This window comes from Ambystoma mexicanum, chromosome 10 (assembly GCF_040938575.1).
Source record: "Ambystoma mexicanum isolate Mex_15411 chromosome 10, UKY_AmexF1_1, whole genome shotgun sequence".
In the NCBI taxonomy this organism is placed as follows: Eukaryota; Metazoa; Chordata; class Amphibia; order Caudata; family Ambystomatidae; genus Ambystoma; species Ambystoma mexicanum.
In genome coordinates, this window is record NC_090932.1 from 451,429,186 (window position 1) to 451,446,339 (window position 17,154).

Consider the following 17,154-nt stretch of genomic DNA (forward strand, 5'->3'; position numbering starts at 1 on the left):
TGAAGTGCCTGGCAGTGTTTTTTTCAAAGTAGTCTTCTGAGTGATAATGACTTAATTGGACTTATAAACTCACTACTGGTGTAATAAAAATGGCTTAGCCCCGTCTGCCTTCTGCCACTCGATTTAAAAGCACTCTGCGTGTCCTTCATTGAAATCCTGTTAAACACAAGCACCGGCAAACTGTCTTGGCTTGTGTATAGGTATTTGGCATACCTAATAAACCGGAATGAAACTAAGGAAAGTCTGTGTTAAAGAGTTCAACTTAAAAGTCTGTTTGTGTCCAAAACCTATCCTTGCCCTCCCAACTATATTAAAACAATGGCCCTCATTACAAGTTTGCCAGTCCGGTAACAACAGTACCGGTAAGCTTGCCGATACCGCTGTTACCAGACCGTCAAACTACGAGTTCTGCTCGGCGGTGTCTACCCACCCACCAGGTCTGACCTGGTGGGCATACTGGTACCCGCGAGCAGACACTGCCAGTAGCACTGGCACCATTCAGAATGGTGCCGGTGCTATCGGCCTCCCCATTCCCATTTGAGCCCTTTTGGGCTCAAATGGGAATGGGGAGTAAACATTTCCAGCCCCTGGCAATGGGGAAATACAGGGTCTGCCAGGGTTGTAACGGCCCTGTTTTTCCCATTGCCAGGGGCTGGAAAAATGTGCACGTTTGGAGGCAGCCAGCCAGTTTTACCAGCAAGGCTACTGACAAACTTGTAATGAGGGCCAATATGTAGGAATGTCAAACTCAAAAGACACAGTGGGCCTCATTATGAGTCCAGCGGTAACCGAGCCAGAAAAACCGGCAGGTTTCCGCTGGACTCGTATTACCATTCCGCCTCTGTGATTCCCGGAATTACCGGGGCATTACGACCCCGGTGACCCCGGGAATTCCGGAGGCGGAATTGTATAAGTCCCCATTCCCATGCAGTCTCATGAGGATGGGGACAATGGAAACACTGGTTCCGTCTATGACGTAGCCGGTGTTTCAATTTCCGCCTGCAGGCGGGTGGTGTTAAACCTGCCAGGTCAGACCTGGTGGGTGTGACACCTCCTGCCTGCAGGACTCGGAATCAGCCGGTCCGGAAAGAACGGTGGTGGCAGTTTCACCACCACCGTTCTTTCCGGACTGGCTGACTCATAATGAGGCCCAGTGTCTAACTCAAAGTTCTGAGCTTCTTCCAGCTCACAGTCTCTCGGCTCCCCTTCCCCAAGCATAAGAAAGTTCCATGAAAGAAAAGTCTCAAAAGTTACCTCCTTCAGTTCAAGGAAATATAGTTCAATACCAATCCTTGGGGTTCCAAGTTTTAAGTAGCACAATCCAGAACAAAAAGGGTCTCAAGATTATGTTCCCAAGACAAGTATAGTTCAAATGTGTTGCAGTGGTTTTGTTGAGCTTGTTTCGTAATGTCTTTAGCTCTCCAAAACTAGGATTCTCTAGTCTAGGCGCAGTTTTCAAACCACACGGTCCACCCATCACAGGTCATGCAACCAGGATCCCTGGACACTCATTGGGCTGGTTTCGTGATGTCCTTAGCTTTCACCATTCAGGGTCCTCTGGTCTAAGCACAGTTGTCAGACCACACAGTCCACCCATCACCGGTCGCCCTACCAGGGTTTGTGGGCTTCTCAGCCCAACATACAAAGTCTTGTATAGGTCGTTATTCAGTATATCTGCATTTCTTTGTAATGTTACGTTTTCATATTGTTCGGTATTCAGCATACCTTGGTTTCTTGCAATGTTAAGGTTTCATTTAGTTCGGTATTCAGTATACCTTGTTTTCTTGCAAGATTACGTTTTCATATCGTTCAACCTTCAATATGTGGACGGGCACTTGCCTGTGGTCCTGTTTAGAGCTCTCTGGTGCCTGTGTCTCCCTCTGACACTCACCAGCGGTCTGCTCCTGTTGCCTGTGGGTCATACTGGAGATCACTGGTGTTCACGTGTCCCTCTGCCCACCAGCGGCCAGCTCCTGAGGGCTTCTGCTGCGGTCTCCGCTCCACTTCTAGGGTGGGGAACACTGCCAATGTGAGTGCTGCTTCTTGCAAACGCGGACAGCGTTCTTTGAGGCCTCGGTTTGCCGGCGACCGGTTTAGTGACCAGTTCGCCCACAGCTGTCCCACACGAAGGACAGATCCCCTGCTGGTCTCTCTGCTTCTCCTCCACGGCTCCCTTTGCTGGTTCTCCTTGCAGGCTTCCTCTCTCCTCGTTGGTCGCTCATTTTATGCACCTGCAGCCATCTAACTGGCTGCAGATGTGTCAGGCTAATTAAACCTGCCTGACCATAGTTAGGCAGACATGCCTGACCTTCCCAGTGTTTGGGAGGCAGCTTCCTCGCCTCAGTACTTAAGTGGAGAAGAGGGGTAATCTTCATTGCTCTCAGTTACTTCTTCTTCATCTCAGTACTGTCAGGTATTGCGTGTGGAATCATGAGGGGAATTGGCTTGTAACAGCCTATAAAGGTTAGGGGAGGGTTAGGTTGACTGTTACTAGAAGAAAAGGGGATACCATGTCTCGCCTAGAGGCATCCCCTTCCTAATCCTCAAGGACCCTCCACCCAGGTGATGCTCCCTCGCTTCTTCACCCCCCAATGTCAGCATCCAAAAGTGATGACCTTTCCCTGGCCACCTGCGTAGATGATCGCAAGAGGAGTAAAAGTGAGAATACCTTCAGGTTTCTCACAATTCATACTGACAACTTGCAGAAAACCACATACTTTTCCCACAACCCAAATAGAGAGGAATCTGCACATTTCAGTAAACAATTGCTTTACATAAAAATGTAAGTATTTTCTGTGCAAAGCCATACTAAAGATATGGCCATAGCAAATTAGCATAACCAAGATGTGATTATTGGGAATTGTATGTGATGATAAAGAATAGTAATACAACAAATCAATAGGTAGCTAGCAAGCTACTCCTTATCTGAAGTACATAAACAAATATGTTTAAAGCAATATGCTTCGTAAGAAAACAAATATTAAGGCTGTGCAAAACATACCTTTTGAAGGCCATTCTATAATATCACAGGAGAAAAGAGAGCACAAGACACATGAGTGTCAGGCCCCTGGACCACTGACCTTGCTGACAAGTTGAAGATACTGTTGTCTCTCTGGGCCAGCTCCTGCCCCAGCAGACAGGAGGTTAATACTGAGCGACCTGTGTGTTTAATCCCGTCAAGGCCCCTTCTGCAGTCTATTCCCAAGCCTCTCCAGTAAGATAAATGGATGCTGCCTGGGCGTCTTGTTTAATGCACAAATTGACAGACTTACAGACTTGTCATTGATGATAGAAATGTACAGCGACGTTCTGTAGCATCTTGGGCAGCCGTCTCAGAGAGTGGGCATGATTCAGTAACACACAGGTTTCAATGACGTGTGCCCTGTTACCCTGTCTCATGGCCACTGTAGTAATAACTGCATCATCAGTTGTTTTCAGAATCTTTGTTCTGAAAACTTCAAGAGCCAGGCTGGCACTACCTGGGTGACATCAGTACCTCTGTCCCTAACAGGGATGGGGCCTGTTTCATCCCTTTCAAAAGAAAGGGGCCTCGAGTAACTTCTCCCATGTTGGTGTATGATTAAGAGTATTAGTGGGAGAAGAGAGTGGAAAGGAAAGGAGGCTTGTTGAGGGAGACGGTGTGAGTGGAGAAGTAGTGTGGAAAAGGGAGTAGTAGTGTGGGACAGGGAGTAGAAGTAGTAGTGTGGAGGGGGCTGAGTAGTGGTGGGGTGGACAGGGGGAGTGGTAGTAGAGAGTGGAGATAGAAAGTAGAAGGGAGTAAGATCGGAAGTGGAGGTGAGCAGTAGGGCGACATGCATTAGAGGAACAGAAGAGACAGTGGGTGGTGTGGGAGGGAGGAGAGCAGGAGGAGGCAAGGGAAAGCAGCAGATGGATCTAGGGAGAGGATTAGTTGGTTCTATGTCATTTCATCGATGGGTGAAATTTCGATGGGTTTTTCAAAGTATTTTTTACTGAAAAAAATGCATCAAAGTTGATTTATTTTTATTTTTGGAGGAACCCCCCCAACTCCCCATCCCCTTTATTTGTTTACCTATTCCCGACCACCACCCTCACCCCATATATATACTTTTCTAATCCCCCTCCCTAAAAATGTCAATTTGTTTTTGCAGTAAAATGTACTCGGAAATAAAATTCAATCGAAATTTCACCCATCGATGAAAGAACGCTATACCGAATAGTCAACCTATAAGGGTAAGACCAAAGTGGGGCCTGAGTGTCTGAACAACATGAAATCCACAATCTAAGTCGTCTTATAACAGGGACGTCTAGATTGCTCCTTGACGTGGACTTAGCTAGATAAGGCATTCTGCCATTAGGCCATCACCATTAGCGGAGCCAGATCTTAGATAGTAGGGGTTGCTAATCTATAGCCACAAGGCGATATGGAGGGAATGTCCGTCTCTAGATGAGACAGGATGGGACGGCCCACATAGAGCCCCTTCACTACAAAACGAATGAGTTGGTGTGTTCTTGAGGCCATCTCTGACAGTAAGAAGTCTGTGGAGGATTGAGAGAACCATTCGAGAGCTGTGTTGGATTGAGCTGTATTCTGGTCAATTCAGAACTACTTAATACTGTAGCCTGCATTTCCACAATCAACTGTGTGGAATATTCTGCTGTGCCAAGATTGGCTGTCACTTCAGGTGTGGCACCAGGACCTGAAAGCAGGGACGTCATTTAGGCGTTGCCAGGGGTCACACTTGCGACCCCTGAGCTCTCCCTGGCTACCCCTGTGGTCTCCCTTGCTACCCCTAAAAAAAAAGTTGTTTTCTCTTTTATTTTTTTACAAATAGAAGCTCCTGGGTTGTGGCCAGTGCCATGTGGCTATTTCTTTCTAGGGTGGCTAGCATTGTTGTTCAGGCTTCTTAAAAAAAACAGCGGCTTCCACAAGTGTAACACTTTGAGCACTGACCCCAAATAAGAAAGAATAGGAATAACAAATAATTTGTCTTTCTTGAATTATATACAATAATAATTGCTAAACTCATTAAAGGTTTATTTCAGGTACACTTCAGGAGGTGCGTCACTGATTTGGTCTGTTCTTAAACGCTTCAAATTCACAATGCAGACAAAATACTCGAGAAAGCATTTAGAGTAGAATAAGCATCCATTTCAGACTATGGGCCTCATTACACGGATGGCGGTAATGGTTAACGGTCACTGTTAATGGTAACGGTGACCGTTAACCATTACCACCTTACTACGAGGTCCCTTAGCGGGTTGGTGCTTTAACCCCTGCTTTTTGCAGGCGTTTAAAACCAACCCGCTAAGGGACCTTGGTGCTAATTAGGGCACTGCAAAATTGCGGTGCCGTAATTAGCACCTTCCCCATTCCCATTATGCCCTATGGGGCAAAAATGGGAATGGGAATGGGAAAGGGCAGTGGTGGAAGGGGGAATTACCGCCCCGCCAACCTTGGAATGGGGCGGTAATTCCCCTTTCCACCAAGGCGGTGCCGGTATTTTACCGGCATGGACCAAGGTGCTAATAGCATCTTGGTCCATGTGCTAATACCGCCATCCGTGTAATGAGGCCCTATGTATTTTGCTTTTCGCAAGTTGCAGGTATAGCATGCTCTTTTCTGCCGATACATATGGTGATCCATCTTGTATTAAATGTTTATCACGTTACAATTATATTGTAACCATATTTTTCACAGTGCACTTAGGGACAATGCTATGTGATGCCACTTCCTGTTTTGTCAAGGGGTGAAAGGTCGTGTTCCATCAGTTCCCCTTGATGTCACTTCGGGTTGGGGTCAAATGACATCACTGCAAGTGATGTCATCAGAGGTCAAGGGTCATGTGATTTCACTTCCGCATTTGGGTGAAATGACTTCCCTGCCTGAAAGCCGATTGTTCCAAGTCTTACACTGTTGGATTGTGAATCTCCTACAAGCAAGCCCCCTTGGACTTATTGGGGGTCTGCAGATAGACATGTAACTACAAAATAGGGTGTACATTCTTTAAATGTGTCCCTGTGACTTGTTGCCCGGGTCATGGATGGCGTCATTTTCTTAATTTGTTCAAATTGTTCTAACCGCAGCAGTGCACTGCCTTTGTATTATTTTCTTTTAAACCTTTCTTGCTATATATTTTATTTTAGACGGTATTTGCCTCATTGCTTCAATAATCTGCTATGTGGCGATGCCCTGCGCACAGTGAGTGGGCAGGAGCTTCTTAGCCTTGATGTTTACTCATCTGTCCGATGAGGCATCCTTTCCCAATGAGAGGGGCCTGGAGTTAGACGCCTCGCACTAGGTTTCTGCAAGAACAATAATGCCTGATGATTCACATCGACCATTTACACCTCTTTTTCGGCCTTCCTTTGTGGTGTGTGGTTACAAAATGGGTCATTATCCCCCACGTTGCCTGAGCAGGAAATGGCTCTGATCCAAGGGCAAGGGATTTTCCATGTGTTCCTGCGTTTTTAACCCGTGCATCCGCGCGGGTTGATTGCAGACACAGGGAAACACAGAGGCGCTGTCATCTTTAATGCGCGCTTTGCTCACTGAGTGACCAGCGCTAGGAGGGAACCGAGGCTCCACACCTCACCCCACAGGCCACTGGTCTCTAGTCGTGTACTGGTCTGGCTATCCAAAGTCTAAAAGCATTCGCATTCCAAAATCTATCGTTTTTCTCGCAGTTCAGGAAATGTTCAAAACCACCGTGCATTTTCGGTGAAATGGTTACAAACAAACTGCCCTGTCAATTGTTTATAACTCGATGTGGTGTAGGCTTTTGTAGCACTATACGTTACCGTATTTACTCTTCCTCATCTCGACGGCACTCCCCCTTTCATCCTTTCATCAGAGCTATACCTTTGCCGGTGTTGCAATCGTTTTTATTTCATGGCGCAGGCAGCGGTGTAACACAAAATGTGGCGGCCCCCATGCGAGCCTTGCAGAGGCCACCTGCGCCCAAGCTCAGCAACATAGCAAAGGACGCGCCACACTCCGGGCCAGCCTAGACCACCACGCATGCATAAAGCACATGATGATCATGCGGCTGCAGCGCTATGCCGCGCACTGGACTAGATGAAAGATATAAGTATGTGTTTTAATCAAAACTTAAATCTTTCACCTATCGAAGAAACAATGATGCTGGCCCTGGCTATGCGCACTCAGATGTACGAGGCAACTCTGTGCATGACCAGTGATATTACACACATTCATTATACCATAGGAAAAACATGGTCATGCTGGCTCTGCCAGCCCCATGAACGAACATTCTCTTGCTGGCTTTGCCGTTAATGCCAGTAAAAATGTCATGCCACAGGAACAAAACATATTGCTGGCTGCACAAATGCTTGCCCAACTCCTGCACCACCATGTAAAAATAATGTTCATGTTGGCTTTGCCCTTAACACCAGTATAACATGTAATGCCACAAAGAGAAAACGTTTACTTGCTGACTGCAAAGGGCTCCAGAACCCACCTCATATTGGTCTTGCCCCTTATATTAGTAAAAAAAGGCATGCAACAAAAAATGTCTGTCAGCCTCCTCCCTTGCGTTATAAACCCTCCACCCCAAACCCTCCTCCATGTAATAACATTCATCAAGTTGGCTTTGCCCAAAAATACCAGTAAAACGTGTAAGGAAATGTCCATGTTCCAATGCCCCTTGCCTGAGCCCAGCCTTGCATGCATTGATGGCTGGGGAATTATTTTAATTGAAGGGACGCAAACATTCCCCACAAATATGCCAGAGTCCGCGAGTGTTGCAAGGGAGCCCAAACGAACCAAAGGGGATTCCCTACACAAACCCTGACAACATTTTTTGAATAATGGGTTCAAATGTTGCATTATACAGAATGCTTTCAGCAAAAAATTGGGTAAAAAGCCAGTTTGCAATTGGTTTTGTAGGGTAACTTCAAACAAAAAATCTGATAAATGCAAGTCACAAATAATTCACAAGAGCTTTTCCCAACGAATTTAAATGATGCCATTGCCCACAATTAAATATACAAACTTTTTTTTATATTAAAAGTTTGTTTTAGGTGACATACAACTTTACAAATCGATGAGCATTAGCTGTCTTTTACATTTTAAGTTAAGTTTTACCTTTTCATAAAAAAGGAAAGGAAAATACAGAAGAAAAGAGGTAGAACAATAAAGTGCGAGAAATACATTCTGTATAGAAGAAAGTTTAGACATGAAAGGCATCACTTAGATGCAGAAATACAATTGTTGGAGAGACCACAATCATGCCGTTTAACACTAGGATCTTCTGATTTCCTCTGTACATATATATCCTTAAGAGTATTTGCTGTTTTCATTGGGCCTCATTACAGGTTTGGCGGGAGCCTTGCCGGTAAAACCGGCAGATTGCCGCCAAACTTGTGAATTTTATCGGCTCCCAGGAATGGGCAATTACCGGGTCATTACGGCCCTGTCAGACCCAGTATTTGCCCATTCCCGGACACCGGTAAAAAATGCTCCCCATTCCCATTGAGCCCAAAAGGCTCAATGCAATGGGGAGGCCAGATGCATCGGCACCATTCAGAATGGTGCCGGTGCATCCGACATGCTCTGCTTGCGGGTGCCGGTCCGGCCGCCAGGTCCGACCTGGCAGGCGAATAGGCACCCGCGAGCAGAACTCGTAGTTTGCCGGTCCGGTAGCTACAGTACCGACAAGCTTACCGGTACCGTAGTTACCAGAACAGCAAACTTGTAATGAGGCCCATTGTCTTTTTAGACTTTCCTTGATTATGATGAGCAATCGAGTAGTGTTAATTTTATTACTCTCATTTAGGGATTGTGAATTTCTTAAATATGTGATTTCAGAAAGGGTTACATTTTCAATTTGGTTAAATATCTTATTGTTGCCAGATTTAGTGATATTTTTTTGCCGTTGAAAATCATCTCCCATAATTGTTGTTGATCCACAAGTCCATATTGCTCAAAAGATGTATAGAAAAATGTGTGCCAAAGAGTATGTAGTTTTGTGCATTCTGTTAGCAGATGCTGAAAAGTTTCAGCTTTGTCTGAAAGATCGCATGCATTATTTTCCATTCCTTTTGATCTTATTGACAGCACAGCTTTCGTTGGCCATAGGTTAAATCTCAGACACATTCGTTTTGTACGATATTCTTGATTTGGGAATTTCTCTAAATATGTAGGCATTGTGTTCATTTTTTTTAAAGTAGAAATTTCCCATGGTAAAGGTCTTGTAGTGATTGCATTCTTCCCATTCTGCATTCCAAGCTGTCTGCCAGCATTTTTATTTTGCTCTGTTCGGGTTTGTCGTTATTAGCAGTAGGTCAATGTCAGCTTTATGTATATTAGTAAGGCAATCATTTTCCCACTGTGGGATGTTTTTACCCATGCATCCAAGCCCTACCATAAAACTGTGCAGTACTGGCATGGAAAACATCATGATGGCCAGAACCCCCCAGAGAGTGCACAGGGAAAACATGAAGAATAGGCTGCCACACATTTTTGCCTATGTTGTGAGCACAGGAGGACACTGCCTAAAACCACCATTGGGCTACACACACAGTAGCCTGAAACCATTCGGAATGGCAATGCTGATTGCCAAAAGCAACCCAGAACTGTGGGGAATTCATTTTCTTAATGTCAAAAATGGATGCAGTACCGGTGCTCACCACTATCAGAAAACCGGTGTTTTAAAACCACCAGACTTTTGTGTAAAACTGAACAAATGAACCGAAACCAGGCCAAGGAAAGACTTGCTAAGAGGTGGATACAATGTAAAACTATATTCTGAAATGACTTGAAGGAAGTAATTATTTAATGTATATATAAAAAATAGCTGCATGTAAGTTGGATTTGAATGTAGAAAATGGGAACTAAAGTGACATTTAGCTGAATTCTGCCTGACAACTACCCCGACAGGAGTTGAACTGGCTCAACAACTCTTCCCAGGCCTGGCTGCATCCTGCTGGCCCCACCAAAAGGAGATCACATGGCCCTGTTGATTGAAAGGGAAGTGGCACCTGGGGACTACAGGGAACTGAACAATGGGCCTTCTTTGGCTCAGGCAAATGTTATATTGGGGGGGCCGTAAAGTGGCTTCCTCTTGGGAGAAACTGGGAGGGGCAGTGCCTCTGCTAGCAGGCTGAGCTTGGGGGAAGTGGATACACCAGTTATTCCACCATGTGATGTGGGAAGCCACACCCCTTTTTGACCAGGGCATAATTTTAAAAAGATGGATAATTCTTAGTACAGACCTGTCAAAATTATATAAATAATATCATTACTCTTGGGATTTTTCCATGGACATTTTAAGAGGTGTTAGGACCCTGTGGGATGTTCGTGGGGGTAGTAGCAGAGAAAAGGTGGTTGCTCCAAATGTATGCATGTTAAAAATCTGACATTTTATCATCTGAAACCCATATCCCTGGTGCACATTTGTGTAAAATCTGGAAAGGTTTAGAGGTCGTTATCTGGATGAAAAGGGGAGAATTCTGTCATCAGTGGACACGACATCGTACAAAGACAGGGATCGGATGGTTTGGTGCTACAGAAAATATGTTAACTGGACCTATAATATGAGAAAAATGGTACATAGATAAATATGTATTTGGATCAGAAATAGATTTGTGTGCAATTTGACAAGGGGAGGTACCTCTGACCATAAAACCGACAGCATCACTCTGACACTCCATTTCTTCCCCCCAATCAAGGGAGCGAGGAAAGCTTGGCCAATGATAAGTGAGAGGGCAGGCTTAGCTAGGCCCAGGCACACACCCATTTTCAAAACACATAAAAAGGGCCACTGAAACCCAGGTAGGGGATTCACTTTCCACTTTCTTGCAGGACGCTTTGCCGGGAGACTCCAGACTTCAAATCCATCAACCTCCAGAGACCAGAGATCCAGAGAGACCAGAGATCCAGAGAGACCAGAGATCCAGAGAGACCAGAACTGTGCAGTGCTGAGAGCAGAACCAGAGACCAGACCGCTGTGAGCAGAACCGCCAGAAGTCCCGTCCAACCTGACCAGACCTTGACGGCTTATTTCAAAAATATAGTGTGAGTACTCATTGTGCCAAAACCAATCTCTTAGTTTAAAATAATCTAATCCAAACTATTTTAGCCTATTAGAACTGCCTCCTAGAATAGTGTCATTCTGTCATCTTTAAAACTGAAAACTGTCATCTGTCATTCTGAGCTTTAAAATTTCAAATCTGAAAAACTACTTTCACAAAATCGTCCGTATCTCCGGAACCGTTTGTGCTAGGAACGAGATTTAACTTTCATCTTAAAGCTAAGATTCTAGGCTTTCCAACGAACCTCCTTATAGTGCCTCCGTAAGTATGCTCGATGCGCGCTGGTTACACATAGAGCATTGCTAAAGTGAGCCTGAACTAATATAAACTAGATATCACCCACCCTGAATCTTTAGCGGGAATTAAAAGCATTTTTAGCACATTTCTCACTTCAGTGTCATCACATTCAAAGCATTTGGGGCCTGTGTTTCAAACTTCTACCTGTTTCCTCTAAGCTTGCTGGGGGGGGGAACTGAATTTCGTATTGTATTTGATTGCATTCCTGAGAACTGTGTGCTCCCCTTTCCATCTCCTTCCATTTATTACATTGCATAGGGGGGGTGAATTGCCAGAGAAAAAGTGATTATCTTATCTTTTGCTAAAATCATATCAAGTATTTCTGTACTGCATTTTATTCCTCATTGCTTTTCCCTTGAAACCATAAAAGTATTTTTGCTACCTTATCCATCCTATACCCACTCCTCATTGACTGTAATGAAGTGTGCTAGTGTTAGGTTACCCATTGTTGATCAACATTATATTCATAAGTGTGATATCAATTATTAATTATTATAAAAGGGTGATATATATATCCTGTTTAATTTTTCAAATAAACCTTTTAAATTTGCAAAACAAACCTACTTCTTGGCTCAGCGGGGTCGGGGGGATTCTGAGAGAGGGGTGTTATACAAGAGTTCATCATCCAGATTATAACTTGCCATAAAAATATATAAATAAGGGCTTCCCTTGGGTATCCCAGACAAGGCACTGACTTAGTGGGATTGCTTGATTGGAGTCACTTACAGAGTGGGGGCTCGTCCGGGATCTTCTGGGTTAGATTTACCACTTGTGCAGCTTAATACAGTGTGTCAACTGACCGGATACACATATCCGGTTAGATCACCACGCTGTTTTACACTGTGAAAGCACACCTCAAAGGAACGCTCTAAGGAAACGGCTGTTTTGCAAAATAAAACACTAACTGTTGTAAGTCAGGAGGGAGATCAATGTCCAGCATGACGACCGTGGTAGATATGAAAATAGCAAGGGAGCACCTCTTACATAAGCTATTTGTGAGAGGTGAGTGGACTCATCAGGACCAGGCGGTCTGGTTGCAGGCAATCGCGCAACAGGTCACTGAAACAGGGTCAGATATATGGAGAGATCAGGGTCCCCTACATGTGGCCCTGAGCAAACTATATATGGCCCCTAAGGCAAAAGATGAACACAATAAGATTGCCAGGATAGCGGCATATTTGTATCTATATATGGAAGTCATGCAGGACAAATGTGCTGAAGGCCAAGATCTGGCAAATAGGCAACAGATGGCGTTAGAAAATGCCCAATCTGACCTGGTCTCTTCTGAGCAGAGGCTGCACGGAAGCCAGGAGTCAGAAAATGACAGCAGACAGTATATCACTAAAATAAAGGAGGATATGGATAGGCTGCAACAGGAAAAGGCTGACCAGAATACCAGATTTGTGGCCGTGCAGAAGGAGTACAAAGAAGGTTTGGACTCCCTTCTGCAGAACCAGAAAAAGCTGGAGCAACAACTGGACTTCAACAGGGCATGCACAGAGCAGGTAGCCACCCTGCAAATTCGATTAGACAGAGAGAAAGAGGAAAGCAATAAATTGATTCTGAAAGACCTGGATACCCAGGCAGAGTTTGATCAGGAGCGCCAGAAAGCTGGTGCCCTTCAAAGACAAAGGGACGACCTGGCGTCACAAATGCAGGCTCTTGGTCAGGAAAGGGATACCTTAGGCCAGGAAGTCTGCCATTTAAAAAGAAAAATTGAAGAAAATCACTTGGCCCTCCAGGGGCTGTGTGACCTCCAAAAAGAGCATCAGGGCTTGCTAGATCACACCAGGAGGGTGGAGGAGGCTCTGGCAAGAAAGGAGCAGGCCAATAGGGACACAGCTCAGGAGGTAACCCTCCTGCAGCAAAGACTGGCCCAGTACTCCAGGACCAATCAGGAGGCACAGAGAGAGAATGAGGCTCTCTGCCAGCAGAATGATAGGCTCCAGCAACAGGTAGCGATGCAGGAGAGACTGATAGAGTCTAGTAAGGCCTTAAATGAGGAACTGAAAGCGCAGGCTCTTGCATTGCAACAGGGAGCAGGGGCGGATAGAGATGAGGTTCGCTGGGAAAGAGAAACTCCTGAGCATAACCTCAGGAGCCCTAGTACCAGAGGCCTTCATCTCTCCCAGTCCCTGGACTCTGCCACCCCCATGTACCCTCGCGCACATGAGCCCAGGGCCACGGGGATGGCAGATTACTATCCAGCTAGAAGTATGGGGCTCATAGGCCAGTACCTCCCAGGAATGGATGAGCGGGCATCCGGGTATGGGCACCCGAGCACAGTGCAATTTAGTGGGGAACCCCAGGAGAGTAGGCCCATTAAGGGCATCCTGAAAACCTCTGCCCAGTTAGGTCAGTGGGGGGGTAGCCATCAAATCCTGGCAGCAAGGAGGGATCTGAAGACTCCTCTGAGCATTACAGGGCACAGGAGACCGGGTCCCCACATTCTGCCAGCCATTCCCAGGCTCGCAGAATCCGGGAAAACCTGGAAGATCAGACGGGCACCTCTGGGAGCAGTGCTTCTGAGTCAGAGGATGAATGGACCAGGGTTACCCGAACCAAAAAGGCCAAAAAGGCAAAAAGGGCCTTGCTTAAGGACCCATTGAAACAAATGAAGGCAATAAGGAGTGTCATCAGGCCTTATCATAAGAATGCCAAGTATTCTGTTTGGGAACACTTGGAGCTCTATGAGCAAATGATGGAGACTTTCCATTTGAAGGACAGCAGTAGCTGCATCCAGTACGTCAAATGGACCTTCTCACCAGAATACTCCAGTTTCTTTGCAGGGCTGGAGGATCAAAACCATTCAAGGTGGTCCACATACAGGGCGGCCATCTTGAAACATTTTTCTGTGCACAGAAATCCTCAAGAGGCTCTCAAGGCAACCTACAATTTGCAATGTGGGGAGGATCAGGCCCCACAAGAGTTTGTGCAAGAATTGAAGCGTGCCTTTGCGCAGACCACCAGAAGGGTGCGCACGGACAGCAGAGAATTTGTCAATACTTTTTTCCATGCCTTGCCCAAATACATAATGACCCAGCTCGTGAGAGATTTTCATGAGAAAAGATCTTTAGACTGGGTCATTGAACAGGCTACCTGGATCTATGAGGTGCAGAAGCCCATCGAAAATAAAAATAATGCGCAGAAAAACCCCAAAAGCAACAGCACCCCTGCTGCTGCCAAGGTGGCAGAGGTAAAGGTCACCCCCGTTTTGGATTTGGAGATGGGGGGGCCTAAAAACCTACCTGCACCTAATAATGCCAAGCCCAGAAGGCCCTCGGGCCAGTCACAGACAGGGAGCCAAGGAGGTAGTCCCACAAATGGGGTCCCTCGCTCCCCTGATTATGTAAGTCCCCGCTACAAGGGAACCAGACCAATCCTGGGTTATGTGTGGACTCCCCCAGCCCAAGGGGGGGATCCAGTCAAGCACCTAACCCAGAGAACCTCCCTCCAAACTTCCCACAGGAAGGCAGAAATTCACCAAACCCTGGGCCAAACTTTTCCTCCAGGTATCCACAAGGATTCCAGCCCCAAACACATCCATCCTTCTTTCCCCAATTCCCTGAGCCCAGACAACCTAATCCGGGAGAGTGGAGGCCAAGGGTGGAGGGGTACCCAAATCTTCCCAATCCGGGGTATTACCAGAGAAGGGAGAGCTACCCTTCCCGGGATCAGCCCAGGGGAGAAAATAGAGCCCCGTATCAGCCTGAGCGGGTTTCACAACTTGAGCGCCAGGTCCAGAGTATGGCACGGGATCTGGGTCACATACTGAGGGCTCAACAGAACCCTCAGATGAGCATGCCACCGAAGAATGCCCCAAACTCTGGGCCTGGTCCTCCAGAACAATGACAGGGGCAGCACCCCGATAACCCACCGGTTCCCAGGGAGGAGGCACAAGGGGAAGGGGGGTGTAAAGCCTTGGAGGAAGCTTCCTTCCCAACTTGTAAAGAGCCCCTGGAAAACCAGGAACCAGAAACGAAATCTCCTGCCCCTGAAAGTCCGCCTCCAAAGGAGCAGAGGGGGGTAGGAGAAACAAAGTACCCAAACAGGCCCAGATTGTGGAGGAGGTACAGATCTTCCAATTTGAGGGAGAGGGATCCTCAGAGGATCCTGGGAAAAGGATCTTCTCCTTTAGAGATGGGGGAACTCCTCCCAAAGAAAAATGGGTCCCAAGGGATTCCAATCCAGACTGGGGAGATATGGAGACTGAACTACCGCCGCCCATCACCTCATCCCAGAACCCACAATACCGAAATCCCCTGGTTCAAACCCATCCTGGTGACTGCCTCCAAAAAGGGGGGGGCGGCCCAGAACCGGAACCAGGGGAATCCACAATGGCTCTGATCTCCAGTTGCCAACTTTTTCTTTCAGATTCCCAAGGCTCTCCACAGAATTCTGCCCAAATCTCTTCGCTAGCAATGTCCAAAACCAGAAAGTTAGCCCACCAGTTGTCCAAAAATGTGCATTATCTGTGCCCCCTTGAGGAGAAGGAGGGAAGATATTATGCCCTGGTACAAGTACAGGGGCAGGGTACAATTTTGGCACTGGTGGACACTGGATCCCAAGCTACCGTTCTGTCCAAAGGGGCCTTTGATGAACTAAATGCAGGAAGGGGGGAGAATTACCGTATTCCTCTCACCTCTCTTCCTGGACAACTGCAGAACTTTGACGGGAAGGAAATTCCTGTCGAGGGGACTGCAGACTTGGACATTAAAATTGGGCGACACAAGGTGAAACACCCGGTCATAGTAGTGACTCCAGAGGGCACCCCTTGTTTACTAGGGAACGACCTCCTGAGAAGGTTGTCACCCCTAATAGATTGTGTAAACAGGATCCTCTGGACCCAGACTAGCCGACCAATAAAATTAAAACAGAGTGTCAACCATGTTAGTTTAAATGGCACCTGCCACATGGTTGAACAAAAATCTGACCAAGTAGAATTTCACTTCCAGAACAACCAAATTCCAGACGTGACAGTAATAGCAGTAGGACAACAGACTGGTGATGGGGGGTCCTCTCTATTTCTGAAAATCAAGCTTCCTTCCGGTTTAAGGTGGTATTCCACACTGGAAGGAAACACTCTGAAATTCTTTACTAATCCACAATCAGAAACTCCCACTCCTATAGTCCAGAAAGATGTGAAATCAGCTCAGAGCCTGGCTGATATTCAGCAAATTGGAGATCAGTTGTTCATCCCTGTTCAGTTAAGTGATGGGAAGGACTCTGTTCTCGCTCGAGTGTGTGTGAACAACGGTAAGAGCTTCATCAGCGAAGCCATGTTCCGCCAACTCCCAAAAGATCCAGCCATTCCCACATTCAAACTGATAGACAAATGGGAAATGGACCTGGAAGCATCCAATTCCAAACATCTCCTGCCAAGCAGGTGTATGCTCAAAATCTCCATTGGCAACAAGAGCATAGTCCATAATTGTTGGGTCGTGCGAGACGTCACTGCCGCCTTTTACTTAGGCAGTGACATTCTCAATCGCTTTGCCCTTAGTTTGGACCTAATCAACTTCAAAGCTTGGTCCCGATTAGGGGATAATCCCATGGGCTTTGATGATCCAGAAAAAGCATTTAGGTCAGCTCAATTGCTACCTTATGCAGTTAAAATTCAGATTAAAGAGGAAGTCACCATCCCAGAAAGACCCGACAATTCTCCCTGGAAGTGAAAGTTAAAAGAGGACAAAAATTGAAAAACTCTGATGCTTACATACATCTAAATGCTTCTCTCCAACAGCAAGGGTTGGGGGTAAACCCAACTCCATTAGTCAACATAGAACATGACACCATTCCAATAGAGGTGGATAACAGCGACTTAAA